The sequence below is a fragment of the Acanthochromis polyacanthus genome, chromosome 8, assembly GCF_021347895.1.
Source record: "Acanthochromis polyacanthus isolate Apoly-LR-REF ecotype Palm Island chromosome 8, KAUST_Apoly_ChrSc, whole genome shotgun sequence".
In the NCBI taxonomy this organism is placed as follows: domain Eukaryota; kingdom Metazoa; phylum Chordata; class Actinopteri; family Pomacentridae; genus Acanthochromis; species Acanthochromis polyacanthus.
The window spans coordinates 21824644-21844770 of NC_067120.1; the positions used below are offsets into that span (position 1 = coordinate 21824644).

General features: G+C 41.3%; 1 protein-coding gene across 12 annotated transcripts in view; it reads right to left on the reverse strand.

Annotated features, from left to right (window-relative positions):
• LOC110966119 (unconventional myosin-IXAa-like) overlaps nucleotides 1-20127 on the reverse strand; it is a 156368-nt gene that overhangs the window by 121210 nt on the left and 15031 nt on the right. The window lies entirely within an intron of this gene.

The following is a 20127-nucleotide window of genomic DNA, read 5'->3' on the forward strand; positions in this document are numbered from 1 at the left end:
TATCAGAGTCACAAACCCTGTGTGTGTGTGTGTGTGTGTGTGTGTGTGTGTGTGTGTGTGTGTGTGTGTGTGTGTGTGTGTGTGTGTGTGTGTGTGTGTGTGTGTGTGTGTACTCATGTGATAATCCAAGGGCTCTAGCCGTGTGCCAAGATTAACAGCTGCCACCTTCCACACAAAAGTGGCTGTAATGAGAGCACAATGGTGTAATTCACCACTTCCCTGTTGATAGTGGACACAGCACTTCATTCTCCCGCTCTTTTACCCAAGCACACACATTTTCTCAAGTTTCACAGACTACAAAGCTTAAAATGTCAAGTTGCAAAAAACATTCTTGTTGTTCAATGTGCTAATGATGGGAGAGACATCAAACTGCTGACACTGCTGTTGAATTTAATTTTTCTTGCCAATTTAAGTGTAAGGCAATTACGCTTCTATTCAGTATGATGTGAATATATTACAATATTGATCACTCCTGGTTTCACTTGATTTCAGTTGATGACAATGTATGTTTAGCTCACTGAACTAAATCACCCAACCAAGCTCACATTCAATGACAAACTATTTGAAGTAAAATGTTTGCCTGAACCTTTCTTTCCTGAGTCAGTGCACCTTAGCATGTCTTAATTTTCCTTAATGTTGCTAGTTTTCTATCTGACTTCATCTGTCTTATGCTTTTTTGTTATGTCTCATTCTGTTGTGCATATTCACACAACAAAAACAACCACACAAAGTCTTCGCACGTCTATCTATCCCAATTGTGCTCGATAAACAGAGAGAGAGAGAAAGAAAGGAGAGGAAAGGATGAGCCAACCAATCGTTCTCTGAGCGCCCCAGACGGACCCTCCTCTCCCTCCTTCTGTCTGGAGTAATCCTGACCACCTACAGCAGTCTGCAGCAGCCCACCACCACCAGACAGGGACAGAGAAAGAGAGAGAGGGAATAGACAGCTGGGTGTCTGTAAGAAACAAAGAGGTGGACTGTGAGGGATGAAAGACGGAGCAGAGGCAGAGGAGACAGAGCTGAGAAACAGAGTGAGATGAGAGAGAAAACGAGACTCAAAATAGCTGATGCAATCACTCTCTGTAACACTAATGAGCTGTTCAAAAGGTAAAAGGTCAGAGTTTCAAGTCTATTATGCAGAAATGTAAATACAGTCAGTATTCCAGGTTCAGGAAACCACCAGACAGCACGGTTTCTTTTTGTGCACTTCTGGTGCTTGTACAGATGAACAAACACTGTGGGCTCCTACTCTAGCAATTAACTGTCACTCCACATTACCATACAGTTGCGACCATACTATCATAATGAATAGTGTGTGAGAAATATAAGCAATTAATTAACTGATAAATAGATACAGTAAATTATACTGAAATTTTTCTGTTGTGATCCCACAGCGCACTACGAATACACACACACGTATAATTTTGTATTAGCAACATATTAGCGCTGCGCTAACTTAAGACGACATACAGTGCAACAAAGGCATTTAGAGAACAAATAAAAGTGCTTGTTTTTGTTTGCATCGTCTCCTGTTGGTTTGTGGCCTTGAGCCTTGAGTTTGGCCTTCTGCCTGTCGCCATCTTAGTTTTTTGTTTTTTTAAACAGGGCATGACAAGCAAGGGATGGAGGTGACTGGGAACCAGTAGAGCTGCCGAAGGACACCAGAACAACATTGCCACTTTATTTCTCAAGTGAGAAAATAAAATATTTGCAGTTCACGTAATCTAATTAGAATACAACAACATATTTTTATATTAATGATTTACGATACAATCATTACTTTGGAGTATGTCAAGCATGAGAGTCCAAGTCATGCTACTGGCCCTTTAAGGTGTGTATACTGATTCACACTGTAAGATCATGCATTGGGCTACATGCAACAAGACAGTCCACCTTAACATTAGCCAGCAGTTGCTTGCCGAATTTTTTATTTTTTTTGTTGAATCTATAGTAAAGACAAAATGGCAACAAAACATTGTTTAATTTTTTTAAGCAGTTAAAAAGTTAATAATAATACAATAAAAATAACTTTAAATTTATGCCTGTACTGTATATACCTCATTCATCACTATTAATGCTAGAGTCCATTGGTGTTGAGCTAAGAATCTGGATTGCAACACATTTATTTACAAAACTGGCTTCTTCAGGCCGCTAGCTCACAGTCTACCATATAATAGTCATTTGACTGGTAAGAACATACTGGCACAATATGGTCATAATCCTTTAGATGGGAGGATTAAGTTGCTCTAACTGTAAACAAAAGAGTTGCAACACAGGGATTTCGTGAACTATTCATAAAGTCTGTCTAACATTTGATTGTGTGGTCAGCTTAGAAATAAGCCCCAACTGATATGTGCATGTGTGTCAAAGGTGCACTTGGGTACTTAAACAAATAGCACTACGCCACTGCTGAGTATTAGAGAAAACTTCACAGACACCGATACAGTAGTAACTTGTCAGTCAAGGTAACCACTCCCTAACACATGTCTTTCTTTATGGTCTATTTTGCTGTAAATGGGACCATCATTTACAAAATGAACATCACTCCGACTTGAAAGACACCTGAAAGCAGCATTCGGAACTCATTAGGGATTTTTTTTTTTGGTAATAAATCAAGTGGTAAGGAATTTTCTCAGAGACTCCTATAGAGATCAGACTTCGTTTTGCAACCAGAGGTGTGACCTCCTGTTGGACATTAGAAAAAAAATCACTTCCACCTTGGCTTTACTTTTCAGACCTAAAGCGAACACTCAGACAAACAACGTAAATTATCTGCTCTTCTTCTGGTGCATATTTGTAAATGCCATGAAAGCATTAGGGAGAATTGGACATCAGTCACTTGAATGAAAAATTTCTTGTCTACAGCATGCACAAAAAAGATTTCTAGTTTCTAGGTTTGCTGTTGCATTGTGAGGCACATTGCACACGCACATTAATGCTTCCCTGACTGGCCCCAACAGCAGGGTCATGCTCTGCCCTTAGACTTTCCACTGTGATGAAGAGGTATCCTGTCAACAGTTTTATACACGTCTTTTTCATAACTGTGGTCTATGGGGCAAATACTTTCTGGGTTGTATACTTTTTCATAGGGCTGCACAATGGTTCGCGTCTGGGCTTAGGATCTTCTACTTGGAGTTTGCATGTTCTCTCTGTGCATGCATCTGCTTTTTCCAGGTACTCCAGCTTCCTCCCATGGTCCAAAAATAGTCCAAAATGTGAGTGTGATTGTTTGGCTGTATGTGTAGCGCTGTGATAGACTGGTGACCAGTCCAGGGTGTCCCCTGCTTTCACCCCAAGTTAGCTGGGATAGACTCCAGTCCACCATGACCCCAACAAGGATTAAATGGTATATAGATAATGGGTGGATGGATGGATCATTTTTGTTTAATATTTTTATTGCAGTGCCACAAGTCTCCACTGGGAAAATCATGAGAAGATGAGTGGCTTTCTAAAAACACCAATGATAGCAGCTCCATGCCAAGTAGGACAGTGTACAACTCCAACGTAATAAGTTGAATGGAATGTATTTGAATTCTAACTGAATTGCATTTTGTTGTAACCCCCAGTAATAGTGCATTTACAGTCTTTCTGCTCAGAGTTTGTTGACAAGTCTGTTGTTTACTAAGTGGAAGATGCTTTCCATCTTTCTTGCATTTCTCCATTCTGAGCCAGATATAGGTCAAAACACGGAAAGAATAAAATATACAACTATATTTATAAAACCTAAATCAGAGGATGAGGTTTCAGGATAAAGGAGCAAAAGACCTATAACCAATAAAATCCTATAGCCTGAGTTTGTAGTTAAATGCTGGTTGAGGGTAAGAGGGAAACCATAACATTTTCTGGCATACATCACATTTCGGCAGATGGACATCTATACAGTGTTTGTCTCAGAGACAATTCCATGGGAAAAAACTTTTGTCAACAGACTTGCTTTGTATTTCTACCAGAAGTTAGTTTGTTTGGAATGAAATTAAAGGAGAAGGCTTTGTTCAAAATCATCACCATCTACTCTGACACAAACCTTTTCCACAGAAAGTTAAAGAAGAAAAAGATAGAATGACACAGGACTTAACGATTAGGGAGCGATCTGTGGGAAATGCAATTCAAAAACACCACAGATCCCATCAAGATAAAAGGATACTGCGGATTACCAGTTTAAAGGCTAGCAGGGAAATCCAAATCCCTACTTCGGGTAGCGACGTATTTTTGTTTAAAAAACAGGTATATATTGCATTTTTTTCCTGAAAGCTAAGACTCCACTAAAAACAGTCAAAGAAAGTCACTAGACAAAAAAATCTTCAGAGCAGTTTGGATTAAATTAACCTCTTTGCCTGCTGTTAGTAATCGGTCTGCAGAGAGTTTATGAACCAGCAGGCTGGACAGCGGGAGACATCAGGAGTAGCTGGAAGGGTACGCTGGACCACCTGGTGATCAAGGTGGGCAGTGATGGATGGATTTTACAGGTCAAAGGTCAGACTGATTAGTCAAGCTCAGAAATCACACATGGTGGAGCTGCAGAGTTGGCTGCCGAATTTTTGGGGAGATGAAAAACCTTTTCTGGAATTTCCTTCAACAGCTGCATGCGGTGAGGTCATTCAGGCAGAAACTGGCCGGTTATGAGACAAAGTCTTTAATACAATGGATGGACTTGACCTTAATAGTGTATGTTCAGCATTTACTGTAAAATCTACTGCTGACAGAGTTTTGATTGTGATGGATGAAGCTGCAGGGTGATTTAAGTCAGGTGTGGCAGGGAGGGGAGGGGATCAGATGACAGGAGGAGATAGTTGTGGAAAGAAGGAGAAGAGGTGGAGGGGAGCTAAACGTCTGCTACGTCTTGTTTTGACATGGTTGAATCTGAAGTGTTGACAGCGTGTTGAGATAAGGCCGTTAGCTGACATTGTGGAGAAATGAGCTTGTATTTTAAAGTGGAGTTAGACTGAAAGAGTAGAAGACATCTTAATGAGAGCGTGCCAGTCATGTGAGCGGTGGACAGGTTCAGCCCGGGGTCACCGGTATTCACAGTCGTCACTCAGGTGCAGGAAAACTGCAAATGTTAGAAAACAGGGCTCCTTCCGAAGAAACGTTAATATTTAAATTGAAGGCGACTGACTGAGAGAAAAGGGAAAGAGTTCAGAAGGAGAGAAGTGTGAGTTTAGAGAACAAAAATGGAAAAAGTAAAGAAGAACATGTAAAAAATAGGGATTTTCATTATTGTCTAAAATGCCAGAAAACAATGAATATTACCAATCACTGGTTATAGTTTTAAATATCTTCTTTGTCCAGCTAACAATCCAAACTCAAAATAAATCTGTTTGCTATTATATGACAAGAAGGTGGACCCAGAAAATATTACGCATTTTTGCATAATATGAATCAAAATAATTGCCTGTTAAGTATCTACTAATCAACTAACCAAGTAATTGTTTCAGCTCTAGGTAGGAGAATACATAAAGGGAGAGGAAGGCAGCTGTCTCCACTGTATATACAATTTTACAGATAATTTACTGTAAATATAGATGAAAGTGCATTTGTTGAACAAAAGCGATATATAGAGCCTGAAGGATACTTAAGTCTCCTTTCAGATTCACTTTAAAAGTGGTTTTGGATGCCTTCAAATATAATTTGTAGCCTAATCATCCACTACAACTTCCCAGAAAACAACAGCATCATGTTGTCCATGGTGTCTACAAGTCTACAGTGTGGCTGCAAATAGCCGTCATTAGACTATTATTATGTCAATTATGTCTTATTAAGTTGAGATAAAAGCATGAAATATGGCATTAGCTGACCCCTTTAGCATTATTGACTTCAGACTCATTACAATCAAACAATAAGAATCCTTCTGAGTCAAAAGTAGAGCGCACATTTGCTCACTAGAAAATCGCATTAATGAATATCAGGTCGAAACAACTGCTGTCCACCAATCAGCCACGTTGTAGTTTACGTCTGTGTCTGTCCAGTCTCCAGTCAAGTTGGTCAATAAAACTGATTCTTATAGAACAAAAACATCTTCAAATTGACAGCACAGAACATCTATACAATTATGACAGTTTCAAGGTGTCACTGACTAGTACCAATCTGTAAAGTTACAATGTTTTTTTTCTTTTGATAATCAAAATCTTATCAGTTCATTAGTGAGTCCAGATAACGATTGTCAATTTTCCCTTCTGTTGTCCTGAGATATCACACTGCTGAGAATAAAATAGTCATATTGTTATCATCTAAACTGTTAAAAAAAACACTTTACTCTGACACCATTGCTCACCTCAGGAACCATTCAGGAACGTGGGAACCCTTAGTGCCCTTTTGACGGAGGATCCAGGGCCTAAATTCAATTCTTAAATGATGAACTTTGACACTTTATGGATATTTGACCTCTGAATTGCAAAGCTGGTAAAGCCCTGTTGCACTGTTAACTCAGGCACATTTCTAACTGCTGTAAGAACAATAAGGTTAACTAAGCTCATCTAAGTTTGGGTCTTTATGTTGTGAAAGTCCCTGTTCTACTTGCTATATTTTTGATGACTGGGGCTAAACATTACAGCATACATCACTACAATCTTCAAATGCAGTGGAAAAGCAAACAGGATCGTGCAAAAAGACTGTTTGTTTTTCTGAGTTTAATTTCTACAGTTCAGTAGTTCCTGAAAATTTCTGGTTAACAAAGAAGCCTTAATAAAAGACTGGACTTGGACGTGCATTTTGTGTCTCATTAACAACTCAAACATCCACTGACACTGTGCATCTAGTAAACCTCCAGACTATTCTTTGGCTCGGACAGAAAATAAAAACCGAAATTTTACAGCTGTAGCAAAACATACTTCTGCATCAAATGCATTTCAGGAGTTGGTTCTTCTTAAAGATCACATAAAAAGCAGAGAAAGCTGCCAGCGATGGCAGGCACACATCCAACGTATTAAATGCAGACGAGAAGCTCAACTCGTCTTGCAGGTCTTCAGAGTCTGGCTGGTAAACACCCCCTCCTCTCCCACAGTCGGTTCTCACCAATACACCAGCAATAAACAGCAAACCTCAGCATTCCTTGACACAGTTCACACACAAAAACGCACCAAAGTTACTTAACTTACAGTCTTGCAACACAGGAGGCGTTTTTTCTGCCTCATCCCCAGGGGGTGAGGGTTGTACTGTATTTATAAAATTGAGGAGGATCGGAGCTACATACTTAAATGACACTTTTAACCGACTTCACACATTAAGTCTTTTCTGTCTCTGCTAACACTTACTCCCACCCTGGATCACTCATCACAGAAGATCCCTCAAGGATTACAGGCACATTTGAACTCTCGACAGCCTCACGCTTGATGCACAGCAGGTACTGAAGCTGACTCCACACGCACCCCTGAAGCATAACCTCACACACACACACACACACACTGCCTTGAGTTCACACATCTCAAAGAATCCAAGAAAGGTCTGCGTGATGTGCATAAAATGCTAGAAGGTTTGGCAATTTCGAGTCACATACAATTTTTTGTAATCAATTTTAAAATAAAAACAAATTTAAAGCACAATTTATTCAGTCGGTATAAGATTCATTCTTATCATGTAAAAACAGTTTTTGTTCTCGGTTCCTGAAATGCTGACATTTTGAAGGTCAGGAATTTATGGCTACTATCACAAACTTCGATCCATCCATTATCTATACCTCGTGTATCCCTCTCGATGACATTGTTTATCAAACTTAGTGCATTTACGCGTGTATATGTGTTTATTTATTTCTATCTAGAGTTCAGAATTGCATGACTCCTCTGACGAAGAGTATGTCCCAGACGCCCCAACATCTTCCTCCAGAGGTCGGGCATCTAAACGAAGCCGTCAGGCGGGCTATGGAGGCCGTGGTCGGGGAGCGACGCGAGCACCCCGAGCCAAAAAAAAACGTCCTGCAGTCTCTTGGCCTGACAAGCCGTGGGATTGGTAACTTTTCTGGAAGTTGCTGATCCCTGATGCTCTCTCCTCCACAAGCAAAACAAATGTGCGCGCGGTTGCGTAGTGCGTAGCTCGCCCACCTCTGCATGGGTTTGCTTGCTGTGCGCATAAACGTTGATTGACAGTATGACAAAGCTGAAGCTCGAACTTGATTGGTCGGCAGCGATCGGCGCTTTTTAGAATAACATGGGGGTCTATGAGAGGAAGGCGGAGCTCAGGAATAAATTTTCATATCGCGTCATACTAACTTTATATTATAGTATCGAACTAGACATTTAAGCTTTGTTAAACAATGATACATAAATTGAAGACAAACGGAAACTCCAGACACGAGCTTTAATCCTCATTAGGGTTGCAGGGAAGCTGGAGCCTATCCCAGCCGACTCAGGGTGAAGGCAGGGGACACCCTGGACAGGTCACCAGTCTATCACAGGGCTACACACAGAGAGAAACAATCACACTCACATTCACAACTACAGACAACTTAGAGTTACCAATTAACTTCAGCATGTTATTGGACTGTGAGAGGAAGCCAGAGTACCCAGAGAAAACTCACAAATGCACAGGGAGAACATACAAACTCCATGCAGAAAGATCCCGGGAAGGCAGAGACGGGAACTGGAGATCTTCTAGCTGCAAGGCAAAAGTGCTAACCACCAAGCCACGGTGCAACCTATCACAAATTTGACTTTTCTAATTACAACAACATCTGAGGGAAACGTGAATGCAGGCAGCAAACCAGTAACGTTTTTCTCTCCTTTAATATCAACAGCACCGGCTCTTCAGCATTAAACTCAAACCCTCAAAAATGCACCAGAAGAGTTGATCAAGAGAGTGACTATTCAGGGTTGGAAAAAGAACATACTGACAAATATCAAAAACAGATTTTTGCACCATTTATTGAGAATTCTTGACAGACCAAAAAGGTGGAGGCCATAGTGGCAAAGTGTGAAGAGAGAACACACTGGAGTTATTGAATTGGGAAGGAATTCTCATTCTGGTCCAAAAGATTTCCATCTTGAAGCAACATGCTTCATACAGAGTGCTTGTTGAAACATCTAACAGCGTCTGAAATCCTCTTCCCAATTTTTATTACTGCCGAAGACAAGTTTAAAGACAATTTAAACTTCTCACACACACTTTTTAAAAATTCTTCCGCCAACCACTTTCACTTTTCATTCAAACAGCCGAGAGCAACACCACAAAAACCTTCGAGGAGAGAAGAGGAACTCAACTTTAACAGCTTACTACTCTGATATAAACTACCAGTCAAAAGTCTGGACACAATTTCTCTTTCAATGCTTTTCATTTCATTATTTTGTATGTTGTAGATTAATACTGAATCAAAACTATAAGAATATCCATATGGAAATATATTGTAAACATAAAAGTGTTAATCTCCAGTAATGTAGAAAATAATACAAATCGATAAAAAGCACTGAATGAGAAGGTGTGTCCATACTTTGGACTAGTAGTGTACATGCACTTCTAATACTTCCAAGACTTTGATCATTTTATGTAGTATTTCTCATCTGCTAAACATTCCTCAGTTTCTAAAACTTTTACCCTCAAAGTTAAGGGTTTTGGAGATTTTATTAGCTATTCATGTGACCAGGAAGAGTGTCGAGTAGTGGTTTTGGAGACCCAAAAAAATTTCTGACCTGCTCAACATCTACAAATCTGTGTCCATAAGCACATATTCAAGATTCAAATGTGGCCACAAGGGTCTTATTTCCCCCAGTCTTACTATCTACCTCAAATGAACTTTTTCCTTTAAAATATAAACCTTAATTGATAGCAAAGTCAACCCCATTTGTAAGATTTATCACACCTCTCTCCTCACAAGGACGGCAGGCTTTTCGTCTCCACCTTAAAGTGTGGTCATTTGGTAATATAAAAGCATGGATGGCCTCGTTTGTTTTAGGTACACCAAACCCTTAAGAGGTGTACTGTTGCTGCAGTGTTTACTGTATGTGTGAACGTGACGGAGCGTTACTGGAGAACAGAAAATGTGTTCAGGCAACTTTCCCTAAAAAGTTAAAGGTTAAATTAGAGGAAAAAAAGCTGAATAATAAATGCCTTGTGTGTGTGCGTGTGTGTGTGTTGAATTCCTGAATTCCAGCAGGCCAGCAGAGCTCACAGGAACTGAGCCCACACAGACTCAAACATCTGCCAGAAACCCCTCACACAGAGTGCCGAGTCATTTGGTGCAGCACTCTGAGGTGTGTGCACTGCACGTGTGTGAGGGAAAAAAGTGAGTGCAAGATGCAGTTTCTGCACCGACACAGATGCGAAAAAAACATTCAGGACTTCCTGGTTTTTCTTGTTCTAGGCCAGTTTGTTTCGGTCAGTAAAAACATCGCATATTGGAGTAAGAAGTTGTGCACAAAATACATCTCATAAAATTCAATCACTATCACATCGCTCCTTGACTGCAAAAATCATTTTATTTGTCTTATTATTTCTATGTTACATCTTTACTCTTATTTGACATGATTTGAAAAAAGGGAAAGGAAGGACAAAAAAAGAAATGGAAGAGAGAAGAGGAAGAAGAAGAGGACAGAGGGCCAAAGAAAAGATAAATGTGTGCATTGATGCTAAAATCTGATCTAATACCTACTTTGCTTGTGTGGAAAAAGTCACCCTTACTTGCTCAGACTAAAAAACAAACTACATTGATAACTGGATGCAACTAAACACACTGTGACCTGATCAATAAAGTCATCACCTAAATAGATGTAAATAGCCTTATCAGCAGCACAAAATCAAAAGAAATTGCAGAGGAAATGAAGAAGAAGGTGATTGAAATGCATCAGTCTGGTTCCAAAACCGTTTTTAAGGCTCTGGAACTCCACAGATCCATGGTGAGAGACATTTTCTACAAATGGAATAGATGTGGAGGAATAGTGAAGCTTATAATACTGCCTTCCAAAATTCCTCCAGGAGCACAGCAGCAACTCATCCAGGAAGTCACAAAAGATCCAAGGAAAACATCCAAAGAACTGCAGGCCTCTGTCACCTCAATACAGATCTGCTTTCATAACTCCACTGTGCAAGAGATACTGGGCAAAAATGGCATCTATGAACATCGTCTGAATTCTGCCACAACAAATATTGGCGACCCTCAAACCTTCTGAGAGAGCAGACAGTAGATAGATAAACTGTTTGAAAGACAGGGGTCCTGTTAAATGTGCCATAAACCAAACACAAATATGTGTTTGGTTTATGAATGATGAGAAAAGGCTCGCAGTTACAAGCCGTTTGTTTGTGCAAATTGCCCACACTTTCTACCGTATCAGCTGTGTGCCCCATGAGTCTGAGTTGTCCACGCTGCCTTCACGTGAATGGCTAATGACATCTCCGAATTTGAGTTGTCCACAGCACGCTCCATTCACATGAACGCAGCTATGTATGCACAGCTGACTTGGAGGAGTGTGAGCACCGCCGGAGTCCTTTACTGCTTTATCAGGGAGGAGGAGATACTAGAGACAGAAAAAAAATAAAAACACAAATTGAGTCACAGTCAAAGAAAACATAGCAACATTTGGATGCACTTTTGTGGGGACGAAACACAAAGTAAAGTGCAATGGAATATTTGTCTCTTCAAAGAGCCTTAAATCCCATCTCTAATCAGAGTAGTTTTGTTGCAGTTGTTGCTGTTAAAGGTGGTTCAACAAGCTACTAAGTCCAAGGATGCAAATACGGTCTCAAACTGCCTTTGTTTCATGCCAAGTTTTGCTTGAAGATCTGACGGAGTTCAGTGATGCACAGAAAAATAGAGGACATCTAGACTTCTCACATCACTGGTCCAGGGTTTACTCATGGCCTAAATCTGTTTATACAGACATATACTTGTTAGGACAAAAAAGCAAGTCCCCATAATTGGAAGCACTGCATCTAAGCGCAAAGGCGTGTTTTAGGGTTCGGTTCAGGCAATTAGTTAAGGGTAGTGTATTATAATGTCAGTCAATGTAGGGTCCTCTGTAACCATGGATACATGACTGTGTGGTTCACTCTACACTGGATCCCTTAAAAAAGTCAATAGTTGGTGTGTGTTTAAGACATGGTGCAGAGCCACTTCACCATCCTCTGCACTGTTACACTCCCCAATGGGGGATGACATCACCTCGACCCGTGTTGCTCTCCTCCTGGTACAGCACTCACACACACACTTTAATGGAATATCAGAAAAAGCCACCGTGGGGAGCTGTATTGATTGCCCCCTCCTCGCTACAATCAGACATCAACTGAGCATCTCTGTTGCCATGGTTACAAGCTGATTAAAATCAATTAGTGCCATGTCTATCCTATGATTTCCAGGTTTTAGGGGTATTTGTGTTGTATCTGTGTAGTGTGTTGCCTCACTGGTACACTGTCTTTAATCAAATGGACACTGGAACTGTTTTTTGTCATTGTGTTTTTTCACTCTCTCTCTCTCTCTCCCTTCAAAATCTCTTTTTAAATTGCATAAGCAGCTGCAGATCCAGTTGCAGTTAAAGCAGCAGAATAAGCTCTAAAGATGCAAATGTGGATGAGAATCATCAAACTGAACTTAAGCATTTATAGACTCAAAACCTAAACGACAAATTATGAATGTAGATGTAAAAGAATTTGTATACTTTATTGAAAATTGTTAAATCAGTCTATGATACATATAAAAGAAAAAGTTTTGTCCTTGGCTTGGTGTCTCTCTCAGGATGCGGTTAACCAACTCCCAGGAGATGACTCTATAGCAGCGAGTTATTGATTTGAGCCTGCAAGCAGAGAGGAAATGTGGACCTCCCTACAGGGTAGTGGGTGTGTCCTGCAGGCCTCCTGCCTCAAGCTTAGCCTGAACATGAACCGACAGAAACTGAGCAGAAGAAGGACAGACTGTTCTACGGTATTTAATGTGACCACTCAAACAGCAGCTTTGCTCCATGCGTTTACAGGAAGTTATTGGTGAGCACATCCAAAAAAAAAAAACCTGTCAAAACACAGGTCAAAAGTGTCCTAATGGCACAGTCCCAATTTTCAACCTCAGCATTCTTTCTGTTTTCGATAATTAAATGCCAATATGTCATATTTTGACCGTCCATCACTGTAAACCATTACATAACATCTACATGACTTTCGTGGATTGAAAGACAATTAATTCTTAGTTTGAATCTGCAAAGAGTAAAGCTGCTAAATGAAGTCCTGTGTGTCAAATATTTGTGGTACTTGTGGATTTATTGCATCATGTTGTATCAGCAATGAGGAAAAAAAAAAAAAAAAATCAGGAGATCCCAGAGGTGGAAGTGGAGGCATACGATAGGCTGTTTATTATTTATTGAAGATTCTATCAAAAATGTTCTTACAGCTGAGCACATCACGATCCTATCAGCCCAGTGTACACAGTAATTATGGAGATATTGTGGTCTGAACCAAAGTGATGGACCAATTGACGCTGCCATCCCACAAGGCACACTGTCGCTAAACATGACTATGCTTTGGTAAATGTACAAAAAAATTCAACCACAGATGTGGAAATGCAAACTTCAGAACTTTTAATAAATTGGACAAAAACATTGATGATATTTGGACTGTTGAAAATATGTCTTTTTATACAAAAATCTCTGCAGGGATGAATAATGTAATTGATCCAACTAACTTAGTTACAAAACTTATGAAACTAAATCTGAAACCACATACCAAGTTTTCCTATCAGTTACAGCAAAAATCGTGTCTTACTGTCACTGTGTTGAATAAAAGTGGATGTGAGTCGGAGCCAAACACAAGCTCGGCCCGTTTCTCTCCCACAATCTGAGCTAGGCCAACAGAAACACCCCCAAGTGTGTTTGCATTAAAGCAGCTTTGCCCAGGACTCAAGCACCAGAACAAGAGATGATCTGCCCACAGCTTTGGCTCTCAAGGTGCGGTCTGCTGAGCACCATCCTGAGGAGCCATTGCTGAGCAACTACTGGACGCCGCAGAACTGTGGAAAATGAAAGAGTAGAACTTAATAGGACAGGCAGGAACAACGGACATGCTTTAAGACGCACAGGCTGGCTCCAACTCAACCGAGGAAACCTGCGTCTGCAATGTCAACAGAGCGACCGCAAACGTACCATCAGATGTTCCTGTAACCACAATGTAGTTACCCAACATCAACAGTTCCACTGTCCAAACTGTGCTACAAAAACCCTTCTAACCTTGCCAGGGTCACTGTGTCACTAATGGCTCCATCATCCTCATTGATCCTCCAGTTTCCACCTCTGTTTCCCATTGGCTTTGCAGTTCTGCTGGATGTCAATCAATACCAACCTCTCCGTTTTGTGCATTAGATGTTCACATTATTCACTTTGAAATAAATCACTAATCAGACAAACAGATTGCTATTTCTATTGCAAAGGTCAAAATGTCAAGTGGATGTCGCAGGTTCGGCTAAACAGTCTGACATCAATGTGCGAAACTTCCATTAAAGTAAGATTATTTCACTCTGCTTTACTCCAAGCTGCCCCGGTTATGACTGTCCATGCAAGGGCTGAGATGTAAAACCAATTAACCAACCAACAACCTCTTAACGTAAAACTGCCTTTTTTTTTCCTCCTTCCGCTCATACCAAAAGGGGCTCAGGCTGAGTAACCTTTGTGGGCCGACAGTTCCTCATGCACAATTTCTACGCTGTAATGAATGGTGAGGCGGTGGCGTTTTGCAAAGATCAAAGCCAAGCAAGTCTGGCCCTAATAATGGCTCTCACAGCGCTGGACCAGGAAGAACCAAACATGTCACGACCGGCAGGATGCGTGCGATTGTTTGCATGGAGAGTAGGGGATTACGCTTTTGGATGCAGATACAAAATCTGGCGCCACATGTTACAGGATCGTGTGACGTCTGCTGAATAGATTTTGTGAAATCAGAGCACGTCAGGCCTGAATGAATACACAGCATAGCATGACAGGTAGAGTGATTGTTCAGTCTGTACACTTTTGGCCACTTTCAACAATGCCTGTCACTTTGGCTTCAGGTCAACAGCCTGCCACACCTTACGTGCAGACAGACGAAAACAGGTCAGCAGCTAATGCGTGCATTTGTGTTTCCGTTCGATTTGTGAGCGAGTGTGTGTGCAAAAATACATAAAAGCAGTTGTAGTCACTGTGGACGGAGCCATATGTCTTGGAGATGAAGAGGTCTGCACTTCAATGAAAGTATGCTGAAACACGACACTGGTCACCACACAGCCAGAAAAAGGCAAAGACCAGCAAAACAAGGGTGCCACAAGAATTACTCGTGGCGTGTCTTTTAAACAAGAGATGGCATTTGACAATCAGCAGAAGGGATGTTGAATTGCATGTTTGCGCCCACGTTTTGGGCATTGCCTTTGACAGCGGCAGAAGTGCTGGAATCTAAAATGACATGTCTTCACTGTCTCCGAGGCTTGTGTTCTCTTTAAACCTTAAAAGGATAAGACTTCATCATCCATATGAGCAACTTGGACCAAACAACACTGCATTCATCCTATAAATGGGGATTGCTTTAACAGCCACCATCTCTCTTTGCTCATCAAACTAGCGAAGTGGTGGAAACAGAGCACTGATGACAAGACCTGGCAAAGGATTTTCCCCATAGACCACCAGAAATGTCTGTAAAACTGTTGAAATCGTCACAGTGAGTTTTCAAACCATGCTGAAATTAGTGACAACATTTCAATATAAGAACCACAGCATAACAGGTGAGTTCAAGCAAATGCAAATTCATATATGAAGCAACCCTAACCATTTCTAATGCATTTTCGTTGACAATTCTTCTATGGCACAGCTGAATGGGTGGTAACCAGACTGATTGGAGACTTCTGTCTGGTTATTGTGACAAAAACATACATTTTTTTCTTTACAATTAAAAAAATGGCAGGTAAGCCAAGAAAAAAAATTTAACAGAAAGGAGGCTGAGAAATGAACACTCTTCATGGTCTTGATAGGAAACAGCAGATGAGGAAGACAAGAGGCTTCATGGCCGACTCCTGTCACAATGAGTCACGAGACCAAGCATGGTGACATGGACGTTGAGGAGTTGGCGTCATTCATCGGACGGGAAGAAGAGCAGTCACAGCTCACAGTCAGCAAGGACAAACAGAGGAAGAGCAAAGGCTGAAGCCTGAGATCTCCAAGGTCGACCCACTTAGCAAACCACTGACTTCAGCTAAAAGCCCAGCACATTAAAAGAACATCTTGTAATGCATGTCAAATATGATGCGTTTCACAGAATCGAATGATGCCAGAAATAAAATATCCAAGGTGAAAGACTCATGTGCAACACATCCACTGACAGACTGTAGGAATTTCTAAGCCTCATGTTTGGTATTATTGTTGTCTGGGCCTTAATCCAACCTGAGGCAGGGTTCATGTTTGTAAAAGGGAGGGAGGGGGCCGTCCAAAAATCTCACATCACTGGACAAAAATAAGAAGAATGTGCCTCAACCAGATGTCTGAGCCTTGACAAACTCTACTCACAGGCTTGTAAACACATCACTGGAACGCCGAGGTGGAAAAGCCCTCAGCGGTGACCTCTGAACGTCTACAGGAGCTCTGAATGCAACTTGACAACATGCTCCACTGGGTCCTGCAGCTACTTTTTGAACACAGTTGCAAGCAAATGAGATGTTTCATTAACGGGGGAAGTGATTACAGTGAACGATTAAGTGGTGCTACGGTTTCCGAGAACTGTCCGTTTGACGTTTTGATTTGTTGTCTGAGGAAAAGCCTGCATTGTTTGCCTCAACCCCACCTATTGTGTGTGCTAGACTTTGTATTTCAGAAAAAAAAATGAACCAGGCTGGATGCAATAACAATGTGAGGGCTTTGCTGCTGTATATTCACTGGTAGCCATTCACATCGTCTTGCTCTCTGTTTTTCCACTCTCTCTCGATAGTAGAAGTTTATCTGGGCTCTCAGTTTTCATTCAGCCACATCAGTGCTCCTCCCTTTCACCCTGAAATCCAAAAGGAAATGACTCCTCAATTAGAGAAAGCGGAAGAGGATTCAAGGTCCTCTTTTCGTTCTGGTGAAACACGACACGATAAGAGGCGAGGGGAATACACAGCACTGTGGTCACTTTCACTTCTGCTTCAGGGTCCTCAGCCGCACAGCTCCCTGCACTGGTTTTGCCTCCGTTGCATGAATAATGTTCCTGTAACTGTCGGTTTAAATACGTAGACCAGCAGAGGATCAGCACATCCTCTTCTTAAGCTTTGCCGTTTGTGGCCCGCCTGGGAAACCTGAGAATGTACAGAATGACCTAAATTACCTGCAAGCCTCCTGCATTGCTGTCTGTGATGCTGCAGAGCTATGAGCAGCTCAGACAGACATCGGGGTGGATGGTAACAAGAAGAACAGACAACTGTCAAGTGCAGATCTGACTGCCGTGGAGTAACGACAGAAAATAACGGGGCTCTGCAGGCTGGCGGCTAATTTAACCCTTCATCACAAAACATGGGTTTAATTCCAAATGAGAGGTTCACTCAAGCTGAAACAGTTCTACAGCCAGCAAGGATAAGGTCAGCAGAGGGAAATAATCAGCACATAGAAAGCACAAATGGTTCCAATGTCGTGAACACGGTGAAATATATTCCAAGTTCCCCCCATCTTCCTTTGTGTTTGACATACAGCTCTGTGTAAAAGCCTCATTTAGATCCTTATCCATCACAAAATACCATCACCAACCCTCAACATACAGCCAAGTTTCATATAGAGCTTTCTTCAGACAAAAAGAACAACAAGGAGTCCTGCTACAGAAGGTATGTCCGCCACATAGCCATGATCTCAACAGCATTGAGTGAATCTGGGATTACCCGAAGAAACAAAACACCCTGAGAAGAGCTGTGGCAAGTTCTCAGGATGGTTCCACAAAATACTGATTTAAGCTTTTTTTCTACTGCACTTTGAATGAAGATGACATGTCTACCAGAGTCTTCAGATCTCAAACAGCCCTACGTGAAAACAAATCTTCAGATGATATAATGGCATCCAGGTAGACAACTTTGAGCGGTAGATGCTCCTGACTGCATTATCTAAAACTGAACCGAGGACACTGGAATTAGATTTTATATTAGATTTAGATACCACATTAGATTTTATCCACAAGTCCACCAACACTAGTGATGGTTGATGACACATCATAGGTGTCGAAAATAGTCATTTTTGTTCCATCCACGTTTTCTCTCATAGTGGGTGTGATCTTTGGAGTTAATTCAAAAACATTAAGAGCTACATTCTCAGGGTTACAGGAATGGAGCCACAGCATTAGCAGAATGTAGAGTTGATAGCATTTCCCATCTTCTCTTTGTGGCCAGGTGATTGTATTATTAGGAGAAGACCTCTGGCACTGAACGCTCCACTGCGCCCCATCATTGAAAAATGGTTGCCATGCTAAAAGAGACGGCTGCAGAGACGGTGTTCTGTTCTGACCCTGGAGGCTAAGAGGGGAACACAAAAGACTCTTTGGTGAAGATGACTCCAAACAGGGTCATAAATCAGGGTCTTACCTCAGAAATATCAGCAGCTTGTTACAGTTACTCAGTCAAACCCTAAACATCCTATGCACGGAAATAAACTCTTTGACTGTGTTCTCCTGACAATGACCAACAGCTTCGTGAAAACTTTTGAACAATTGTGCAGCGAAATACAAAACATTTTCAGGCTTAAAAACATGTTCCCATAGGCTAAAAAGCTTAAATAGTAAGTCTAAGGGGAAAGCCTCAAAACATATTTGACTATTTTGGAAAATATCAAAATTTGCTCTATCTTGCTGAGGGTTTATTGAATTTATCCATTAAATATGAAGTATAAAACAGTCTGGTGCATAACACCCATGAAGCCATCTTTTTTAAATGTATTTCTTTTATTAAACAAACAGGCTAGAAAGTGTTAACTGTTGAGTTTCTGAGGAGCTGGCGGTCAGACACATGAGTGGTAACAATATTCTCCTCTAATCCCCTGAAAGAAAGCAAAAAAACATTTATCCAGAAGTGTCATCAACTTTTCTATGAAGCGGCTTCTGCTGCTTTTGCTGAAGGATAACAAAGTGGATTAATGTGTTAAAAATGTAGTTATGGTTTATGCTACAATACCTAACCCCCTAAATCAAAACCATCATTTTCTGGCATACAGAAATCCTCCAAATACATCTAACTGTGCTTTTCCTGGAGCCAGAAGACCAATGATTATCCCTGGTCCTGGGGTTACCATGGCAACAGCCCTGGCTCAGTCACCCTCTCTGCCCTCAGAGTCCAATCCTGTACAGATTAGATATGACCATCACACAGCAGCAGTGAATCCTCTGAGGATTATATCACAGAAACAGAAACTGTATGAAAGACTCACAGCTATATGCTCTCTACACCCAACCAAAATGAGCCTCCAAACAACTCAACGAATGTTGTAAAACCCTCATGGCGCCTGTAGACCACGTGCGTGTTTTCTGTCAACTATTGTTGGGGGAAAAAAATTTAAAATTGAAAAAGAAGGGAAGGCAGCAACAAAAAGAAAGCAGGGTCACATTTCTCAACAGTGTCAAATCCTGCAGGATGATGTCAGAGATGCTCAAATACAAAACACTTTCATTACAGCAGTAAGGCTTCATGGCCGACAGCTATTTCTGACTGGTCCGCTAACATTTAAACCTATCACATTCATGATGACATTTTAAAGAGCAGAGCTTTGCAGAGACAACCGAGGGTCCGTCTGCAGCATCGGCCACCAGTCTGCTTCCTACGCAGAGGCCCTGAGGGGAGACACGGCTCTGTACCAGTGTGTGTCTGTGTGTGTGTTGGTGGAGATATCAGTGACGTGGGATTAGGTACACTCCATTTAGTCCCAAGAATGCAGCCATTAGGCCAAACACCTCTCCCACAAGGATGAGCCTCAGGGTACGTCTCAAAAAAACAGGGTGGGCCCAAAGGTAGCTTTTCACACACACACATCATCATCATCATCATCATCATCATGCAGAGGCACTGTAGCACGTCTTGACACACACATACACACATGGCCGCACTGTGTGAATTTTAACACACAGAAACACGCTAACATGAATAATACAGAGTGTGTGAATCCACTTTGGGAACAAAGAAGCCGATTACTTCATCAATAAATCAAATACGGACGGTGAAATAGTTTGTTTCACCACGAGGGCAACGGAGCGGATAGCATGTTCTGT